Genomic DNA, 21,513 nt, shown 5'->3' on the forward strand with positions numbered 1-21,513 from the left:
TTAAAGTCTATTGAGATTTGTGGAGGTGTTTGAAGCTGTCTGCTGAGTTTGTGGTGTGGGAGAGTGGTTGGGTGTCTAGTCTGCTGTCCCTAGTGTCTCTGTCAAGTCCTGTGTCGCTGTCTTGCCGTGTTTTTTGCATCTTTCTGATAATCTTGTCGGGTGTTTGTCTACAGGGTCTATTTGTTAGTTACATGGAGTTTTTGGGTATTTAATTGGGATTTTCTTTGATTAGTAGGGTTTGTTGTGTTGTGGAAGATGGTGGGTGAGGGCAGGGATGTCAGGTTGTCAGAGGAGGCACTTGGGGCTTTCCTCTGCCTTGTAAGATTTTTGTTGCCAAGGATGGTGGAGAGAGGGGAACGTACACAGCAGGGTATGACGTCAAGGTACGGAGGTTGAGGTGGGAGCGCATCCGCCACCTCAGATATTCAGAGTGGACAGGACTTGAGGGAGACCTGTTGGATCACCTGGGGATCATTGTGGGCAAGCAAGGTGGTAAGTACATGACAAACGTTGTCTGATATCCCAGTGTGTGTTCCATGGTAACAACTGTAGTCAGTGACACAATGTATTGTACGCAACAGGATGATGCCATAGACTTTGTGAAACAATGGACCTGCATAGTTTCTATGCAGACACCCGAGCACCACGGTGCAAGTGTGCCTGCGTTGAAGGGAATGGTTGCTCATGTTTAGGAACGTGTTCCTTCCCTCACATAAACAAACAGCAATTTCATTGAAAAACATTTATGTGTGCTGCTTAATGCGGCATACAAAGATTTTGCGCAACTTAATTCTTTTATGGTGTTTGTCTATGTGCAGGAAGGGACACCTTCCTGCACATAAACAATCAATGGCGTTTAGCTGTTTCTGTGTGTGCTGCACAACGCAGCACTCATGGAAAGAGCCAAAACGGGATGTAATTAATCTTCTATCCTCGTTGCGCTTGGGTAAAACAAGTTTTACACTGTTCTTAATCCAGGCACTGACCTATATAGCTAGCCCGTATTTATGACACCCTCGTGTATGAGCCACTGTAAAACACAATGAGTGTTGTGGTGGAACTAAGTATAGCGTGAAAGGGGGCCTTACTCACAATGCAATGTTAAGCCACGTCAAGTGGCTTCACGCAGCCTGATGAATAAGGCGAATTCCCTATTGCAACGAAAACGTCAAGAAAAGTGACGTTGTGGAGGCAAAAGGACCTTGTGAGTATCTCCCTCAATTTCTACTCAGATTATATTCATGGATTGTTGCAAGATCGTCTCGTAGTCCAGAAGCCTGCAGGGGTCATGTGTTGTGTGTCAGACAGTCAATTCACATCCCTTCATGTAAGCCACATGACCCGAGACATGAATGCAATAGTTTCAAATTGGTACATAGATGACTTCAATAGTGAACATGACACACGTGACACCTCATGACTGATATATACTCTTTTTTCTTGTGTCACAGCTGGAAGACCATTATTCACTCAGGGTGACATTGATGCCTTCAGGGACCCACACACCATTGGTGAGTGCCTTAGTCCATGTATGTTGCTTTACAAATCAATCAATTACTCAATCAATCAGTGGTTTATAGAGTGCACTACTCACCCGGGAGGGTCTCAAGGCGCTGGGGGGGGAGGGGAACAGCTCCGGGTCAGTCGGAGAGCCAGGTCTTGAGGTCCTTCCTGAACGTGTGGAGGGTTGGGGAGCGTCTGATGTTGACCGGGAGCTCGTTCCAGGTTTTGGCTGCGATGTAGGAGAAAGCTGTCCCGCCGGCTCTGCTTCTGCGGATGCACGCGACCTCTGCCAGGGCGAGGTCAGCGGAGCGGAGGTGTCTCTTGGGTACGTGGAAACATACTCAGTCATGGAGGTATTTGGGTCCGATGTTGAGGGATTTGTAGGCGTGGGTGAGGAGTTTGAAGGTCACCCTCTTCTCGACGGGGAGCCAGTGGAGGCTTCGTAGGTGTTGGGTCATATGTTGGTGGCGCAGTGTCCCTAGGACGAGCTTAGCTGCGGCGTTCTGGATGGTTTGGACCTTGCGTAGAAGAGTTTTGTTGATTTCGGCATAGAGGGCATTGCCGTAGGCTAGTCTGCCGGTAATGAGTACGTGGGTGACGGTTTTTCTGCAGTCGGGGGGATCCATTTGAAGGTCTTACAGAATATGCGGAGGCAGTTGAAACTGGAGACGACGGCGTTGATCTGGCGGTTCATGGTCAGTCGGGGTGGGTGGGTGCACTCCCGAGGGCGGGATTGATTGTGATGATTGCTCCAGTATGTTGTTGAACACAGTCTGGAACATGGATATCACCTCTACCACGATGAGGCAGCATCATGAGACGTTTTTTGGCCAAAATGATGATGAGGTGATAGAGCACAGCATTAGCCTTCTTAACTTTATACATCGCACCCCCAGTTTGAGAATGCGCCCCGCACCGTACTTACAACAATATCAACAAGAATCTCCTTCAAACTCCTGATCCACGCACACAAGGCACTCCACAAAACCGGCCCAGCCTACCTCAACAGTCGACTCTCCGTCTACGTACCCAACAGGAAACTCCGCTCCGCTGACCTCGCCCTGGCCACGGTCCCACGCATCCGCAGAACCACCTCCGGAGGCAGGTTCTTCTCCCACCGTGCCGCCAAGACCTGCAACACCCTCCCCCTCAACCTACGACAAACCGAAGACCTGCTGACCTTCAGGATACAACTCAAGACCTGGCTTTTCGACCAGTAGCAGCAGCACCCACCCCCCTCAGCGCCCTGAAACCCTTGCGGGTATGTAGTGCGCTTTACAAATTAACTTATTGATGCTTCCTGTTTCAATGGAAGGACTGGCCTGTCTCAACCTGGATGAATATCATTGGGCGGCATACCTATGCTATGCCCCAGAGTGGGCTGCCCAGAAGAGCAAAAAATCACGGCTACATATAGAACGTGCAGTGGCATGCAGGTCACTGTGGGACCTGAACTGGCTCCTCAAATACATTTATCTTTGAGCACCTACATAGTGACACCCACAAGAACTGCCCTAGATGTCTAGGACCACTACACCACTTTCCCCTTGCAAGCAACCCCGACTTTTTACCGGTGCTCACTACCTCAAAGCATTTTGTGGATGGACCCAGAGGGACTGTATTTTGAGAAACCTTTTTCATGGCCATCCATCAAATCCTTTTAAGCAATGTGAAGGTAAATTCTGAATCGCAAAACCTCCTGCCTTCAATACTGCCAATTACGCCGTTGGGCACTGCACCCTGCGAACTGTGGTGGCAGCATGGCCCCTTACTCCGCTTGAATCATTGATTAGATCTTTTGAGGGCAGCAAGGTGCTGATCTCAAGAACTTGCATCACTGTCCAAGAACTGAAGCCACATTCATGCATGCCAAATAAGATGGAAGAAAGATCCGGAACAACCAAGTCCAGACAAACAACGCAACTGTATGTGGACGGAGATCCCTGAAATACACAGGCGCATTCCCTATAGAGAAACAATCTTGAAAGTCATGTTCCGGTAGTATCTGAGATCCATCAGACATTCCTGCATGTTCCCTAACGCTCCAGGACATGCTAACATTGACACGAAGCCTCTGGCTTGTTTCTCCACATCTGGGGGTCCTGCTCCGTGATCCAAACGCATTGTCCTGGAAAGACATTTTGGGGCATTTCAAGGGCACACCTAGGCTATCCCCTCCCAGCTGACCCCGCCACTCTGATTTTCAGGATACAACACACCACCCTGGAAGGCATGACATGTGGACTGGGCAGTGACCTTCCCCATGACCGGTGCTGTGAAACAACCCTTCTGGAAGAATGCAAAGCCCCCTACTCTGGAGTAGTGGTTCCAGAGGCCCTGGCTGACACTAGCTATGGAACGAATGACCCAAACACCCTCCCTCTCCAACAAATGATTCACCCACCTCTGGCAACTGCTAATAGGGTACCTTCGTAGCTAGAATTCTTATGCTTTAACCCTCTTGGGCTCAGGGCACTCCCATTTTTACACATATGCTCCCTTATATATACAGATGATGATGGGACATTTGAGGCATTCCAACCGACCAATACCTTGGCCACCACTAGCAAGGGCCCCACTAGGAACCCCATCCCCTGCCTTGGGAGACAATGGGCATCCCACCTACCCTCCCCTTCCCTTCCCTCCCCAAGGTTCCTGGGGCTGGCCAAAAAAAGACATGGATCTCCCCCTGGTTGTTTTTAGTTTTCCTTTGTATTGTTTGGTATTACTTATTGACAGAGACCACATGCGGACATGCACGATGCAGGAGGGTCACGCGACTTCTCCACGATCAGTGGCACAGTCAGGCTACCGTCTGCGAGTCTATCTCTGTGTGGATGCATTTACTTATCACATAGCTGCCAAGTTTTCAGATTGTTATCTGTGACATTTTCATAATTTCAGTGTAATTATGAGTGACATTCAACAACTATGAGTGACACTTTCTCGCAAGCAAAACTCAAGCAATCATAGACTTTCACAAGCACTTACCAACATTAAACTGCAACAGTGAGAGGTCCTGGCTCTCGGCTCCAGCCTCCGGTCATCCCTCCTGCAGTTCACACACTCAAGTCAAATCAGACAGAAAAGCATAGGAGGCGCATAGAAGCACCTGACAAAGAGGCACGTTTTGTCTTTGTGCTGAGTGTCTGCCCTAACCACAGCAAGACTTCAAAGAAAAGGTGACACTTCCTTTCTTTACATTTCAATTGAGCTGGACACTTTAGCAGTAATTCCGTGGCGGTGCGGGGCATTCCATTGAGTGGGCGGGGCCGTGTATGTCAACGGACGTGCGCAGGACTACCAAGGTAGTGCTCGCGACAGCCGTTGGCCGACGGGCGCAACAAACGGGTTAAAGAAAGTCACTGTATACAGAGGCCTTTCCGTCTCTTCATGTCTGCGTGCAAACCTGCTTGTCCTTTCAGCTAAAGTGAAAGGAAAACAGATTGCTACGCTTGCTGTTGATTTGCTACAAGTAAGCATGAAACTCCCGTTCTTCCCCCTCATGGCTACTTTTCAACAAGAGTGGCAGCTATGCATTGCGTCTGACTCCCGAGGTGGGTGCACGTGACGTTACCTGAGCACCAGGTTAGAACTGAGCCAGTAACTGTCGTAGTTAAAATGACCTGCATTGGTAGTAGTAGTACTAGTAGTAGTGGTGGTAGTAGTAGTAGTAGTAGTGGTGGTAGTAGTACTAGTAGTAGTGGTGGTAGTAGTACTAGTAGTAGTGGTGGTAGTAGTAGTAGTAGTAGTGGTGGTAGTAGTACTAGTAGTAGTGGTGGTAGTAGTACTAGTAGTAGTGGTGGTAGTAGTAGTAGTAGTCAGGCTGCTTTTTATTAGGGGCGAGGCCATTAGATTGAGCACACGGAGTCACCTCGCTGCAATGCGCTCCTCCAGCTTTCACCCGGTAATGTCCATGGAGCCTCCCGACCGGCTTCTGCAGGCAGCAAGCTGGTGGTGTGGAAGGGGTGCTAAAGCGTGACGATGCTTTTTAGTTCGGTGATACAGACCACCACACTAAAATGCATTAGTCTAACTCCTGATGTGTGGTACTGTTATCGATAAACTGGACCACAAGTCCATACATTGTTTTGCATCACTAAAATCTACTAATACAGATATTTGCACACAAAAAAAACTTCCCGCAACTGCTTTCTTCCCATAGTGATTGGATCCAGTGGAGTGCGCAATATGCGTAATTTGCTTTATTTGCTTTTGCGTTGTTATGAGAAATTACTGATCCATTCACAAAATTATGCAAAATGATGTTGTGAAAGCTGTATTTTAGCAAAAAAGATGTCCTCGCGTCCATTGCGGATGCCAGGCCGCATTTCGTACTACATGAACAGCATAAAAACACAAACAGGTGCTACAACCAACAGTGGTTCAATTCTGGCAGTTGTGTAGCTCCTAAGGTCCTGTGCTAAAAGAAATCAGTAAACCAGTGTATTTAGGCCATGTGACGTAATGGCATATTTTGGACTTTGTGTGACAAACTTTACATGAAATTTCCCAAATTGTGTGAGATTACGCCGGAGTGGCATAAATGACTCCTCAGCCTAGTTCAATCATGCCTTCCCCGACAAACAATTACCAGATTCAGAGACAAACCCCTATCTTTCCCTGCTTGTACCACCGATCTGCGGAGGAGCCATACGCAGGCCACTAGTGCCGGTGGTAGTGTCAGGTCCCAGCAGATACACACGGGGAAAAGAATAAACCTGGGCGGAGTTCACGGAGTTCTGCTACGCGGAACTCCGTGAGGTGACCAAAAAACTCCGTCATGCTACGCTAGTTCCACACGCGGAGGAGTGTGCTTGGTAATGACTGTTCGCATCGATTTTAAGCACCAGGTGTTTCTCCCGCGCTGGGAAATCAACGCACACAGCATCATGAGTAGCACAAGTGGGTGCTGCCTCTTTTCTGCAGCGCGAATCAATTTTCTACCGGAGCGGCAACTTTCTCAACACAAACAGAAAGTTTCTCAATGCGAGCGGTCGCGACAACCCGTGTTGAGAAATCTCGCCAAGATGTGGATTTTTCTCACTCGGGATCACCAACTTGGCATTGGGGAGCGCAAGTGGGCAAACAGCTCACCGGGAGGTGGATTTTCCTCGCTCACGCTTGCAAACTTGATGTTGGGGAGTGCGAGCGAGGAAAAAAACTCTACTCCGCTATGCGTAGAGGAGATTTTTGGAACTTCGTGTGCTCTGCGGAGTGCTGAAAACTCAGCAAACTCCGAGAGTGGAGCGGAGTTCTCTGCCCGAGAAGTGCTTAGAAAAAACATAAACTTCGGTCACTCCATTTAAAGATCCATACTCCCGTAATCATACAGGACGTGACGTCACCTCCCGAAGCCAGTGCTAGGAGAAACGCTTGACTCGAAAGGCACCCACCCTCCAAGGGGACCCGCCTACTGCCCCCACTCACAGGGCGGTTAAAGCATTGGGAGACCAAGGCTTTGGACCCCCGGGCAATCCCCGGTCTACACACACTCCCCATCCCCCCTTACTGGGAGGGGGCTCTCGATCATTATCGTTTCACCTTTTTAGTTATCCATATATTTACACTTCAGTTTCTTTGAATTCATTTATTCATACGTTTATCCATCCGCCCTCATCATTTATCGATCCATCGATCCACCGGCCATGTCTCAATCGGCTATCCATTCAAGATTAAGTAACCTTTGTCTTGTGGCGAAGTAAACCCGGACAATGTAAAAACCAAGATGTGAAATGGATTTACCCTGTTGTGTCTTTCAAATGACGCCTTGTTGTCAGATGTGTTTAGACGCTGTTTCCAAAGTGTTAAAAAGGTCATCACAGAGCCAAGTAAAATCGGATATCTGCGTTTAGAAAGAAACCCGCGTAGACCCCACAAACCTAACGTGCAAAAGTATCAACTCTTGTCCACCGCCGGGCAGTCTGAACTGGAATTATTATAACCACTTGATGACACACAAAATCTAAAAAATGTCAGGCACGGCCAGGTGGGAGAGTCTATGCGGGAATCTGAATTCATTCTTTGAGCCGCACAAATGGACATTTAACGCAATTAAGAATCCTTTCTGTTCCTTTCTAATGCAACGTAAAATATTATAAGAAGCCCCGCAATTCGCAGGGTGGGAGGTGAAAAACCGACACCTTGTGGAACTGCTGGGTGTCGGTTTCTTTTGACTATTTAAGTACAAGCATTGGCATAGCCAATAGGTCTCGCTTTTGGGACCTTATAAGTATTTAGTTATGCAGCACAATATCCTTGGGGCAAGAACATTAACCGTTGCATGGCTAAACACTTATAAGGTCCCAAAGGCGAGACGTATTGGCTATGCCAATGCTTGTTGCTTAGGCATTTAAGCCAGATTAAAAATGTTCCTAAGGTACAAGGATGGACAGATGTAAAAGTCTTAATTATGATAGTTTATGTGCAGAAGATACAGTCAGAAATGGAGACGGCTATTACTTTACACCAACTTCCTAAGGCGTCTTTTCATCTCATGCCAGATGCATTTTTATTGAAGCTTTTTTTATTTTTATTACAATATTGCAATTAAAAGGTAACTTTAAATTGTTAGCTTTTTCTAGCATAGCTTCTTATAGCAGTTTAGAAATGTTGAAATATTGAAATGTCTGATAGCACTAAAGAGCCTTGCTAGCTGTAAGAGTCCTCTTCACAAACACTTATGCGCTCTTATACCTGCTTGTTTTATAGTTTCTTTTCTTAACCCTCCACTTCTTAACCCTTCACAGCACAGAATTGCTTTTGGTAATTTATAAATGCTTTGGTTTGATCTGATTTATCCTGTAAAATAATTACACTGCATTCAGGCACGCTGCTCTTGTATTTTTTAATAAATGTTTGTGTTTTATTACAATGCGTTTTATTAAAATGATCTTTGAATGATGGCGCCTAGGTGAAGCATGAGAAGGAAACAGCAGGAGATCCCTCGTGCATAATGATCCGACAGATGTGCCCCGAGTCTAATCAATAAACTACAGCAGAGGGACCCTGAATATTTTAAATGTTTGAGGAAGAAATCAGGGAATAGAACTATAAGACAGAACAGGACTTCCTCCACCTATATATTTTAGTGTTGGGCACTATGTCCATATAATAAGGCAAAGCCCACAAGCAACGACACCAAAATATATCACTTCATTTATTGGATCATTTTTTCATTTTTTTTGGAAGACATATAAATGTCCATTTTCAATTGTGTAATAAATTACATATAATACATATTACATCACAATAATGAAACAAGCATAAAACATATCATCAACAGCCCACAACATAATGACGTTAATGAATAACATTTGAACCTAATACAGTGCAAAAAACTAAAAACAGTGGAAACAAAATTGACAGAAAAAATATGAAACAATAAGACATAAAATAACACAAAAGACCAGCGCCAACGCGCGTTTCGGAGATCCTATATAACCTATTTAGGCTCCTTCCTCAGGGCGTATAAGATAGGTCTTTCAGGCGACAAGTACTAGACATAACTTCATTTCCAAAGTCATGTGGTGAGGGCACTTGCATAAATTCAATATTGACAATCGTTGGTCTGTGGGCAAAAAAACCAGGATGAGTATTTTTACTATAAATTTAGTAGTATAAGGCTGGAACTAGATAGGGTAGAAAAGATATTAGCTAGTGAACCAATAACACCGAAGATAAGAGAAATAAAAAAATCATCACCAAGTCATGAAAATAAGAAGGATAAAATAGAAAAACTAAAAGAAAAATAAGGGGGTACCAATTACCTCTATAGACAAGTAAGATTAATATGCACATACTTGGAAAGTTAATCTTTCAATGAAGGCACCAGGCAAGCATGACAACAACCACATTTGTGCGTACCACTAATAGGTCTAGCGCCAGTAATAGATTTCTGGACAGAAGAGTTGTTGACAGATCCTTTGGATTTAACCAACAAATTTCTCAAATTTTTATTGCGTCGAAACGCAAAGATGGGCTTAGGAAGAGTCTTTTTACAGTGATCAGAGTTAAGAATGTGCCATTCACTGTTGATAATTTGTCTGATCTTATGGTCAATGCTCGAGTGGGTGGTAACACACACCAATTTGTCTTCACTTTTAGTTTTTTTATCCTGCAACAATACTGTTCTATCGTAGTATTTAGCTCTTTTATAGGCATCCTTAATCAATTTGAACGGGTAGCCTCTACTAGAGAATTTTTGTTTGAGTTGTTCAGCATGTAGCTCATAATTCTGTGTGTTAGTACAATTCCTGCGCAATTGCAAGAATTGGCTGAACGGGATATTATCCTTTTGACTACGAGGATGGTAGCTAGAGTATTGGAGGAGAGTATTTTTAGCTGTAGGTTTCGTATAGAGACTGACCTCAATCTTCTCATCAACGATTTGTATCCAGATGTCAAGGAATTCAATTTTAGATTTGCTAATATTGGGACTGAATTTGAGATGAACATCACAGAGGTTGATCCAAAGAATGAATTCATCTAGTTGTTCCTCTGGACCTCTCCAGATGAAAAAGATGTCATCGATAAATCGATGCCACCTTAAGATGTTTTCACTGAATGGAGCCACCTCGTTGAATATAAACTTAGCTTCAAATTCTCCCATATAGATATTTGCTACATTGGGCGCACAGGCAGCGCCCATGCTAACTCCTTGTATCTGTTTAAAGACTTCACCATCAAATTCGAAATAGTTTTCTTTTAAGACAATGGCCAAACATTCCAGCAGAAATAACCGATCACCTGGGCTATTGCCGTTCATAAGGGTTTGTTTAAAGGCTTCTAGAGCTCCTATTTGTGGAATGTTAGTGTATAGGGCTACAATGTCCATAGAAACTAAAAAGTCGGTATAGATGTTAAAATGAGTACTCTCGATTTCACTAATGAGGTGTCCAGTATCTTTAATGTATCCCCGTAGGTTGGATGCCAGGGGTTGGAGAAAAATATCTAAATATTTAGATAAAGGCTCAGTAAGTGACCCAATAGTAGATACTATGGGTCTGAAAGGTGGTAGAGTCGAGTTCTTATGTATTTTAGGGACCCCATATAAAATGGGTATTCGGTGGAATTCCGTATTAAGATAGTTGAATTCTTGTATACATAGAGAACCTCTATCTAGGGCTCTCTGGGTAATGTCTAGAATATCAGCTTTGATTCTTCGTTCTGGGTATGACCTATATTTGATGTAATGCTCAGGGATGTTAAGCATAGCCTGAATTTGTTGTTTATATGTGGAACTGTCAAGTACCACAATACCCCCTCCCTTATCGGCAGGCTTGATGGTCAACTCAGAATTATTGGTTAGTTGTTGAAGAGCTTGATATTCCGAATAGTCCAAATTATACTCAGGTTTGGGAACAAAGGTAAGAAGTTTCTGTATTTTGGAACTAACCACTTTCTCAAAGATATCGACTTCTGCACCAACCTGGTCTAGGGTGGGCGTAAAGATAGATCTGGGCCGAAGTCCAGTATAGTTGTCGTCAGTATGCGTGGGTCTATCTTCAAAAAATCTTTTAAGTCTGATTTTACGGAAAAAAGACTGGATGTCAATGGTCATTTTGAAACGGTCAAGATAGGTGGTGGGGATAAACGTAAGCCCTCGAGATAACAATTTGAGGGCAGGTATATCCAATTCAGTTATAGAGAGATTAAAGACTGGAATGGTTTGAAGGTCTTTAGAGATGTCCTTATCAGAAAATGTTTCTGATCCCTTCAGTGTATTTTCATTAGAAGTAGTAGGGACTGGAGTGAGAGCTCTGTTGGAGGAAATATCTGACGGGGTGTTGCTATCATATGTAACTACTATTCTCTCCAATATTGATTCCTCCGAGTCTGTAGGAATTGAGGGGAATTCTCTGATTGTTGATAAGAACCCCTCTCTGGGTTTTTGTATCGTGCTCTCATTTGGCCTTGTCTGTTGCCTAAAAGATGGGCATTTCTTCTAGGGCCCTGAAAATTGGTCCTTCTTTGTCCATAGTTGCCATAGGCCACTGTCGGTGTCTGATCCGGAGGTATCTGAAAAAGTGATAACTCTTTTATTGGACCAATAATTTCGCTCATTTTGATGGGGTAGGTCTTGTTCATTTTTGTAATACCCAGAGGCCAAATAAGGGTAAACTCTCTCCTCACTGAAGTATCTAATATCTTTTTTTAGTTTTTCCGTTTTTTTCTTTATTAGATATTCACAGAAGGAATTCATCTCCCCATTAATTTCTTCAAGTTTCTTTTTGGCTTCTTCTATTGGGTTATTTTTCTTTAGAGTCGCCTCCATTTCGGCAATCTCTTTAAGTAGAGTTTCTACCACTTCTCTGGCCGTTTCAATGATAAGCATCATCAGATCCCTGGAACATCTATTGGCTATAAGTGACCATTTTTCCAAGAATTTCCTCACCTCAACAAATAGCCCTGGTATGTTCCTTACTCGAAGTCCATTGGGGATAACCCCTGCTCTTAAGTACTCTAACATAAATTCTGCATGGGACTCAGTTCTTCTAGTCTTTTTTTTAAGATTAAGCAGTTTGAACCAATCGTCATTTGTATTATTACCGATAGTAAATTGTCTATCGGTGGTGGTAGAACAGTATTGTTGCAGGATAAAAAAACTAAAAGTGAAGACAAATTGGTGTGTGTTACCACCCACTCGAGCATTGACCATAAGATCAGACAAATTATCAACAGTGAATGGCACATTCTTAACTCTGATCACTGTAAAAAGACTCTTCCTAAGCCCATCTTTGCGTTTCGACGCAATAAAAATTTGAGAAATTCGTTGGTTAAATCCAAAGGATCTGTCAACAACTCTTCTGTCCAGAAATCTATTACTGGCGCTAGACCTATTAGTGGTACGCACAAATGTGGTTGTTGTCATGCTTGCCAGTTTGCCATTGTAACAAATAAGCTCATTTGGAACAAAAGGACTTTTACCCTCAAAGATATGACCAATTGTCGTACTCGACATGTGGTCTACCTTATCCTCTGCCCTTGTGGCAAAGGTTACGTAGGCGAAACAGGTAGGGAATTTCGAGTCCAATTTAGTGAGCATAAGTCGGCTATTACCAACAAACGCCCTGGGGCCCCATTGGTTTCACACTGGATAGAAAAGAAACATACCATTTCTGATCTTCGCTGGATTATCTTGGAACATGTCCACCCACCAAGGGATGGCAATGTTGATGCGGTACGACGCAAGAGGGAAGTATTTTGGATATATGTTCTCCAGACGCAGAAAAGTGGCTGGAATGAGCACCTTCCTTGGGAAAATGCTATCCTGTAGGTCTCTCCACCATGGTTTAGCACATTATAAGGATTTGAGGCTGTAGTTCCAGTTATATTTTGGGATCCAGTGTAGTACTGACCATTATTGGCATCACTCGTTATTACCTTCTTATGTTGTACAGTTTATATTTTATCTTATATTCTGCTGCCATCACACGCGGTATTTATTCTTTCTTTACCGATTTTTCATCTTCAATATGGCGACCCCCTTTCGGGTTTATTTGGATTAACGCACTCAGGTTGTGTTTGCCCTTTTTTTATTTTTTTGCCTCATCTGCGGATCTACTATATACCCTTTGTCCTCTTACTATTTTTGTGCTGTACACGTTCTGCTCACATGGTATTCCTTATAAGGAAGACGCCAGACGTTTTTTCGCTCATCGTCGGGAGATGGATGCCGCTGATTTTTGAGTTTGAAAATTACTACTTTGCGGTAAGTGGATTTTTGACCCCAGCATTTATCGTAATTACTTTTACTTCAGTTACAACCATTATAGCTAGCTTTACTTAATAGTTGTAACTTTGTGCCCTTGTAGAAATAATATTGAACTCCATTGAGACGTTTGGATGATTCATACGTTCGGACTTAGTACTCGGAACCACTCGGACGTTACTTCTATACTGTGCCACTTGTAAGTGAATATGGGGTTATCAGTCTGATTTTCTATCCAAACTGCACTATACCTATTATAATACGTTTTAACCTTGTTCTTTCAGGCAGCTTTGGCAGCGAGCTATTTGATAACCACAATCCGATAGAATTCCATGGGTTTTAACATTACAATATAGGCGCATTCACTGCCTTAACCTCCCGACCTAGATATTGACCCTACTACTATGTTATTTAAGATTGGTAAGTGGTGGTCTGGACTGAAAAAATGTTTGTATTACATTTTTGTTTGTGGGATTTACGGATTATTTAAGCTCTTTGGATTAGACGTTTAGCGTCTTAACCGACATTAGTCATTCACCACGCTTTATTTCCATTTTGTGGGGCACCCTTCTGGTAAAATCGGAGTTTTCACCAGCTTATATGATGTATCTTTGGTATTGGACTAGCGCCCTACATGAGGTTGTCTGTTTTTTTCCTACCGAGTTAAGTATTAGGCCTGGGCCAAAATTCCGTTCCGTTCGCGGAAATTGCGATAATTTGGCATTTTCGCGTTCCGCGGAAAGCACGAAAATGTCAAAATTTCCGCATTCCGCAGCTTAGCGATAATTTGTTTCTTGCTCGCGCTGTAAAAAAATACATTCTTGCGTTCGCGCGATCGCCTTACCTGAATCCCCGTGCTCGCTGACAAGTTTTCCCGACCCGGTCGCGTTCTCCACGAGATATTGGATTGTTGGTAGCCATTTTGCGCTGTCTCGCAACAGTTTGCGCTCGCATTGTCGCGCGATGACATCATTTGTTGCGCGAACACGTCATTCTTCTCGCGATCATGCACCGCGCGAGTATGAGAAGATTGAGATCTCGAACACGTCATTCTACATCGCGAGCGAGAGGGTGAGGACGTGGGCACGTCTAATCGAACGCGAACAGGAGAAAGAGACCCCGAACACGTCATATCCAACGTGACAGGGACGAAGAGAACGCGATCATGTCATTTTCGACACGCCGGCGGAAGTAATGTGAAGCTCGAGATCTCGAACATGTAAAATTTTCAATTTGGAGAGGAATATCAGCTCTAGCAGCATGAAACCTTCTGCAAATGCTGATTTTGGATGAAAACAACTCCTTACATTGACATTTGGCTGTCCTTTTTTGTACAAGGAGTCCTTTTTTAAAAAGGTGGAGAGAGGGAGGAAGTGACACAGAATCTCCAACTTCCTGTTCCTGTTCAACAGGCTCCTCCCAGTGCTTTGTCCATCTCCTGCTCATTCTGCCTTTGGATTTGGAGCTGGAAAGATCACTCTTTTTGTCTGCTGCATCATTGCAATTGGATTTGAGGATTTTTGGAATAGGATATTTTACAAGTGGTTGTTGTGTCTGTTTGATTGTGGGCATTGCAGTTGTTGTACTTGTAACTACAATTTATTTTTGATAATTATCATCATTCCTTTTTTTTTTTTAATTTTGTGGGTGGTAGTAGTAGGCCCGAGCTAGCCATGGGCATGGCCTCATGAGTGTGTGCATGATGAAGCAACTGTTCCTTTTGGTGTTTTTTGAATGTATTTCATTTTCAAGCACATTTAGGGCATTGAGTTGGGGAAGTGTGCTTTTTGGGGGTGGCCTCTCTGATGTTGTTGGGCCTGGCCATGTGGCTGGTGGCCATTTTGAATCCTAGGCCTGTAAGCTTGCCTGGCCTTGTCTGCCAACAGGCCTGCTTTTTCATCAACTAGGATCAGAGCATGTAGCCACAGCTTTATTAATCTAGTGTTTTCTGTGTGGTCTGTTGAATTTAGACTTCATTTAGGGCATGGATGGCATTGGATTGAGTTGGGGAAGTGTGCTTTTTGGGGGTGGCCTTTCTGATGTTGGTTGTCTTAAAGACATGCTTTTGTTGTATGTGTCTGGTCACTGGTGTGTTGTTGGTGTGCAATGCATGCACATTGCAGACCTTTTTGGGGCCTGTGAATGTTCGTATTTACATTTTGTTGCATTAAAAAGGCAGAGCAGTGTGCTTTAGCATGTCTCCTTTACATGGCTTTTATAGGCCTTTTGTCAGCTCCTGGTGTTCTGTTCTACAGGCCGCCGGCTTGTTTATGATTTGTGAGTGTCCATGTGGGTGGTGGCCTTTTTTGGTGTTTGGAGTCGGACTGGGAGTTATTAGTGTCCTGCTTTTGCCATAGGCCTGCATGGTTTTCCTATTGGCTATTTGGCTTACTGCTTCCATCCATCCACCCCCTTTGCCAGCAGCAGCTCCATGGATGCTGAGATGCTCAAATAATTTAATGGCAAATAGGGTCCACCCCACTTCCATTACATTTGTATTTTGGTGGTTATTATTAACTTTCCAATCCTTACTGAGAGTGTAGTGTGTGGCTGTACACAGTAGTATAACATAGCCATAGTTCCAAAAAAAAAAGTCATAAATGGCTAGACTATCTTTTGTTTGCACTAGTACAGTACTACGTAACTGAACCACAACAACAAATGCAACATTTCACTGATGTTCTTCTCCTGGCTTATTTGCTTTTAGGTGCACAAAAGACAGAGTAGGAGGTGTCAGCAGCATCACCCGGCTACCCGTTGTACTGCCAGCCAGACAGAAGTCCTGCTGCGCATCACGTCCATGTGTGACCAGAACTTGTTGTGCATCTGCATCCTGCCTGACATCTGAAGAAGATGGCCCCAAAGGTACCAGGTCCAGTACCAAGAAAGTTGCCGGTGAGAAGAAGGAACAGAAAAAGGAAGTGTCATTAACCACGACTGGTGGTGTGCCAGCCAATGTTTTTTTTGGCACCCAAAAAGTTACGCCTGCAGCAGCGTTGTCCGGGAACCAAGCTAGGAGCAGCACAGCGGTCCAACCACACCAACCTAGGCACAAGGGCTTTAGTGTCGCAGAGGTAGCCAGTCTACTAACGAGCAGCGATGTTGAAGAAATGTCATTACCGCAAAGTAGTACACAATCAAGTTCAACGCAGACGCAAACTCAGCAGATCAGTGTGCAGCCACAACAAGAACAGCAGCAGCCGCCGCAACAAGAACAGTAGCAGCCGCCGCAACAAGAACAGCAGCAGCCGCCGCAACAAGAACAGCAGCAGCCGCCGCAACAAGAACAGCAGCGGCCGCCGCAACAAGAACAGCAGCGGCCGCCGCAACAAGAACAGCAGTGGCCGCCGCAACAAGAACAGCAGCGGCCGCCGCAACAAGAACAGCAGCGGCCGCCGCAGCCCACCATAGTAGTTGTTGCTCCTGACGTAGGGGCATTTCAGGAAATCGAGCTTCCTGCAGACAAAGTGGAGCAAAGTGAAACCACTGTTTCAGAAGATCTATTGTCTTCCAGACCACCAGCAAGGAAAAGGAGGCTTAGTCCATCATCTTCTTCTTCAAGCCCCGCTTCTGATGATCGTGATGCCACTTGGCTCCCACCAGCTCAGTCTGAGAGTGATATACGCCACAAGACAATGCTTCTGAAAAGGAAGGTCCCAGAAAAACTTAGAGTTATGGCGGTAGATGTAGAAGAGGGGGGTGATGATGATGTTGATGAAGACGAGCCAGTCATCACGCACATTACTCCCGCCCCAAAGGGATTGGAGACCAACATTCTCACCCTATCCAGAAAGGCTGCTACTGAGCGGGATGTAGCACGGATATCACCAACACAGGTTACACCACCACTACCTCCAGCTGCCATATTTTCCAAGGCCCGGCAGGGACCTACATCCAGCTCAACCATCTCAGTAGGTAGTGGTAGTAAAAGTCACAGTCTAAGTGCACAGGGTCACATTTCAAGCACCCCCTCCAGTTCATCTGGTGTTGGAAGTGGCACATCCAGCAGTGCCAGAAAGTTCTCCTCCCCAGTTTGGGACTTCTTTTCTGTTAGCGCCAAGGAGGAGAACATTGCTATATGCTCAATTTGTCGGCAAGGTGTTCGGCGCGGTAAGCTTGGTACAAACTATGGTACCGGAGGACAAGCAAGTCATCTAAGAATACACCACACTATCGTGTGGGATGATCATCTACTTAAGTTAAAAGAAAGTAGAAAAACTCAACCCATTGAAGTTGGTCAGGAGGATGAATCAGAGAGCGATATTATTGCGGTGGCAGGTGAAGAAGAGGGAGGCATTTCTAGCCCTGTCCCCAGTAGTGCAGTGGTAACGCCCACATCCTCCTCAGTAGCATCAGAGTGGCACCGCAGTAAGAGCCATACTCAGAGTCTGGGTGAGACACCAAGGCGACCGGCGAGTACCTCAATGAGCCAATCTGTGTCGTTGAGCCTTAGTGGGTTAATCAAAACAGCACCACTAAGGAAAGTAAGCCAGCCTACCATTGAGAGCATGTTTAGGTTGGAGGGGCAGTTCCAACGCAACCACCCAATGGCACGATTGTACAATGCAAAGCTGGCTAAAATGTTAGCGCTGGACCTTCTTCCTTTTTCATTTGTGGAAGGGGTGGGTTTCCTTGAATTTGTGTCTGCCATCTGCCCGAAATGGAAAGTTCCCAGCCGGTCCTATTTCGCAAGAATTGCTGTTCCGGCACTACATCATGATGTGCTGGAATTGGTTGGACAAGCTTTGCAGCAGAGTGCTGTGCACAATTCCACCTGACAACAGACATGTGGACCAGTTGCCAAGCCACAGATTACATGTGCATCACTGCACACTGGATCTCTTTTGTGGGGGTTAGAGAGAAACTATCTGCAAGAGGTGTTGTTGACACAGCTGCGATTTTTGAAGGTACTCGGAAACATGCAACTGTAGCCATGTTCGCCATGGAGAAATCTCATACGGCTGAAAACATTTTACACGAGTTTCGCAGCAAGGTTTTTGAATGGCTGCGGCCCAGAGGGCTTGCTATTGGTTTTGTTGCCACAGACAATGGCAGTAATGTACTTAAGGCCATGGAACTTGGTTCCTATTTCAGGGTTCCGTGTTTGGCGCACTGCATAAACATTATAGTTCAAGACTTTCTGAAAAAAGAACCCATAGCCAGCAATTTACTGGCCATCTGCCGAAGAATATGCACTCATTTCAGCCATTCTTTTAAAGCTCAGAAGCAGCTGAGGATCATCCAACGTGAACATAGGATGCCAGTCAAGGCACTCATCCAGGAGGTGGCATCACGTTGGAACTCAACGTATTACATGCTTGATCGTCTGTATGAGCAGTACAGATCACTCCATGAATATGTCTGGAAAAGAAGAGGGGATGCTACTGTTAAAGGCATGAACCTTGACATGGAGCAATGGAGCCTAATTAAATGCCTGACTGAGATGATGTCTCCTTTTGAGGTCTTCACACGTGAAGTCAGCAAGGAGGACTGTACAATGGGCCAAGCTATCCCATTATTGCAAATGCTAGAGCATGAGCTGAATAATGTGTCTGAATCATACAAAGGTGTAGAGGACAGAAGGCAAGCCCATGACTTGGTGGAGAGCTTATCCCGGCGCTTAGCTGAAAATGTAAGGATACAAAATAAAATTTTGTCACAAGAACATTACATTTGTGCCACAATTCTGGATCCACGTGCAAAATTAGCACTGAAGACATTCTTTGCTTTTTCCGACATTGATGTTGCCCGCTACAAAAGTTGTATAGCTGAAGCAGCCAGTAAGTTGGAAAACGAACGACAGCTAATTAAAAGCCCGCAAGATCAACCCACAAGAAGTACTGAAGCAGGCCATGCAGGATCAAGTGCAACTACGTCGGCTGAGGGCAGTGCGTTTGGATCACAATAACAACACTCACCATCACTATTGACCACAGAAACAATAACTGGATAATTAGGCCGAGTACAATCATTATCATTACAGGATTGGTATCTAAAGTTAGGCCTTAATAAGCACAGTGCTGATGCACAGAAAAAACAGCACGAAAGCTTACCAGCAGCAACCCTGAACATTGAGCCATTGGTCCAGGCCTATCTGGACGACCCAACAGAGGTGTACGTTGATCAAAACCCATTGCAGTATTGGTATAGGAAAAGGTCTGAATGGCCACAGCTCAGCAGGCTGGCGATAAGCTATCTGGCTTGCCCTGTCGCAAGTGTCTCTTCCGAACGTGTTTTCAGTGCTGCTGGTTCCATTGGAACATTGAGAAGGACCAGTCTATCTCCAAAAAACGTGGAGAGGTTAACAATGATCAAAATGAATCAGCACTTCATACCACCGAATTACACAATACATGAATCAACGGAGGAAGATGAGGACAGCGGCTCAGGTGACGGAAGTATTGTGTCAGATGATTACCTACTACTGGCTGAACCCCCAGAGTTTGAGGACGAGCTATACTTCCCTGACAATTAGGCTCGCACTTACTGTCTTCCTCCCTTTTTTCCCCCTTTGTTTATGTGTTTGTCGTTCCGGTTATAAACTTGCGAATCACAACAAATCCATTACCACCGTCTTCTACTCTTCTAATTTAATATATAAGTTTCAGGTGTCTGCTATTTGACAGTACAGTCCTCCGAATCCAGCTCCTCCGCTCCATCATACTGAATCTCCTGCTCAATTCCATTTCCCTCATGAATGATGATTGGATGATGGTAACAACAAATTCAAACTTTCCCAGTCCTTCCAAAAGAAGTGGAGCATGAATCAGATGACTACTATAGCTAGCCTCCTTTCAGAGCCGAGAGAGACTGGCCATTAACTGAAAATACGATGGAACAGGTAATGATTGATGCCATGCATTGGACGCAGAGTCGCAGACTAAATGATTTAGATTTTGTTGTGTTTGTTGTGCATGAATTTATATAATTGTGCACTGCCACTAATCAACTTTCTACAGAACACACTAAACTTAACTCAAGGCGAATTCAATTTTCCCCTTCTTGCAAATAAGAAATTTGTACTTCTCCTGCAGCTTGGTGATACATTGCTTTAAATTCAATACAGGAAGGGGACTCACTCAATCTGCGCAATGAGTATGATTGACACAACAGCACCGTCCATCGTGATGATGGCGAAATAGATGGCCCGTTAACTTAAGATGAGAAGGAACAGGTAATGATTGATGCCATGCATTGGACGCAGAGTCGCAGACTGAATGATTTAGATTTTGTTGTGTTTGTTGTGCATGAATTTATGTAATTGTGCAGTGCCACTAATCAACTTTCTACAGAACACACTAAACTTAACTCAAGGTGAATTCAATTTTCCCCTTCTTGCAAATAAGAAATTTGTACTTCTCCTGTAGCTTGGTGATACATTGCTTTTAATTCAATACAGGAAGGGGACTCACTCAATCTGCGCAATGAGTATGATTGACACAACAGCACCGTCCATCATGATGATGGCGAAATAGACGGCCCGTTAACTTAAGACGAGAAGGAACAGGTAATGATGACAATTAATGGCATGCATTGGACACCTGACTCTGAGCGATTGGTCTTTGTGTTTCCGTTGTTTGTTTGTTGTGCACAAAGTGATGTCAAAGTGTACTAGTAATCTATCTTTCTGTACTCAATAAAGAATGACTCAAGTCAGTAATATTTATATTTCTACTCTTGTTGTGTTGTGTCATAAAAATTTTACTTATACTGCAGGCCGATCTTCACAGTCAGTCAGTAAAAGTATCAGAGATGATGATGAAGTCAGGAGGATGTTTCATGAGTGGCATAAAACGGAAAAGCCTAAAGGTAAACACGTCAACAACAACCACAGCAGACCCAAATGTCTGTGTAGAAGTTGAATAGAGTGTAGCGGTGGGATGACTGCAGTGCATTGATTTTACTAACTTAAACTGTAAAATGCTATGTTTGGAATGGATAATGTGCTTTGCGTTTGTCCAACTCGTTGAGAGAAAAAAAAGGACTCTAAAGTGTTAACGTAGGATGTGCTACTGCTAAGCACTGTGGGCCTGCTCTCTCCTGTTACTGTTGAAGGTCAATGCTGGAAACAGACTAGAGTAGAGATTATGCATACATGCCACCTCGGAAAGCGTTCTTGTTGCACTACATAACTTGTGCATTTGTTTCAACTTTGTTTCTCAATATCCCCTTTGGTTTTCCCATCTACAATTACAGGCTGGGCCTTGCCCTATACTTTGGAAAACATTACAATGCATTCTTACCTTACCAATAAATCAACATTTTTTGTCCAGCCGGGCAGTGGCGAGTGGCGAGGC

This window comes from Triturus cristatus, chromosome 1_2 (genome assembly GCF_964204655.1).
Source record: "Triturus cristatus chromosome 1_2, aTriCri1.1, whole genome shotgun sequence".
NCBI lineage: Eukaryota > Metazoa > Chordata > Amphibia > Caudata > Salamandridae > Triturus > Triturus cristatus.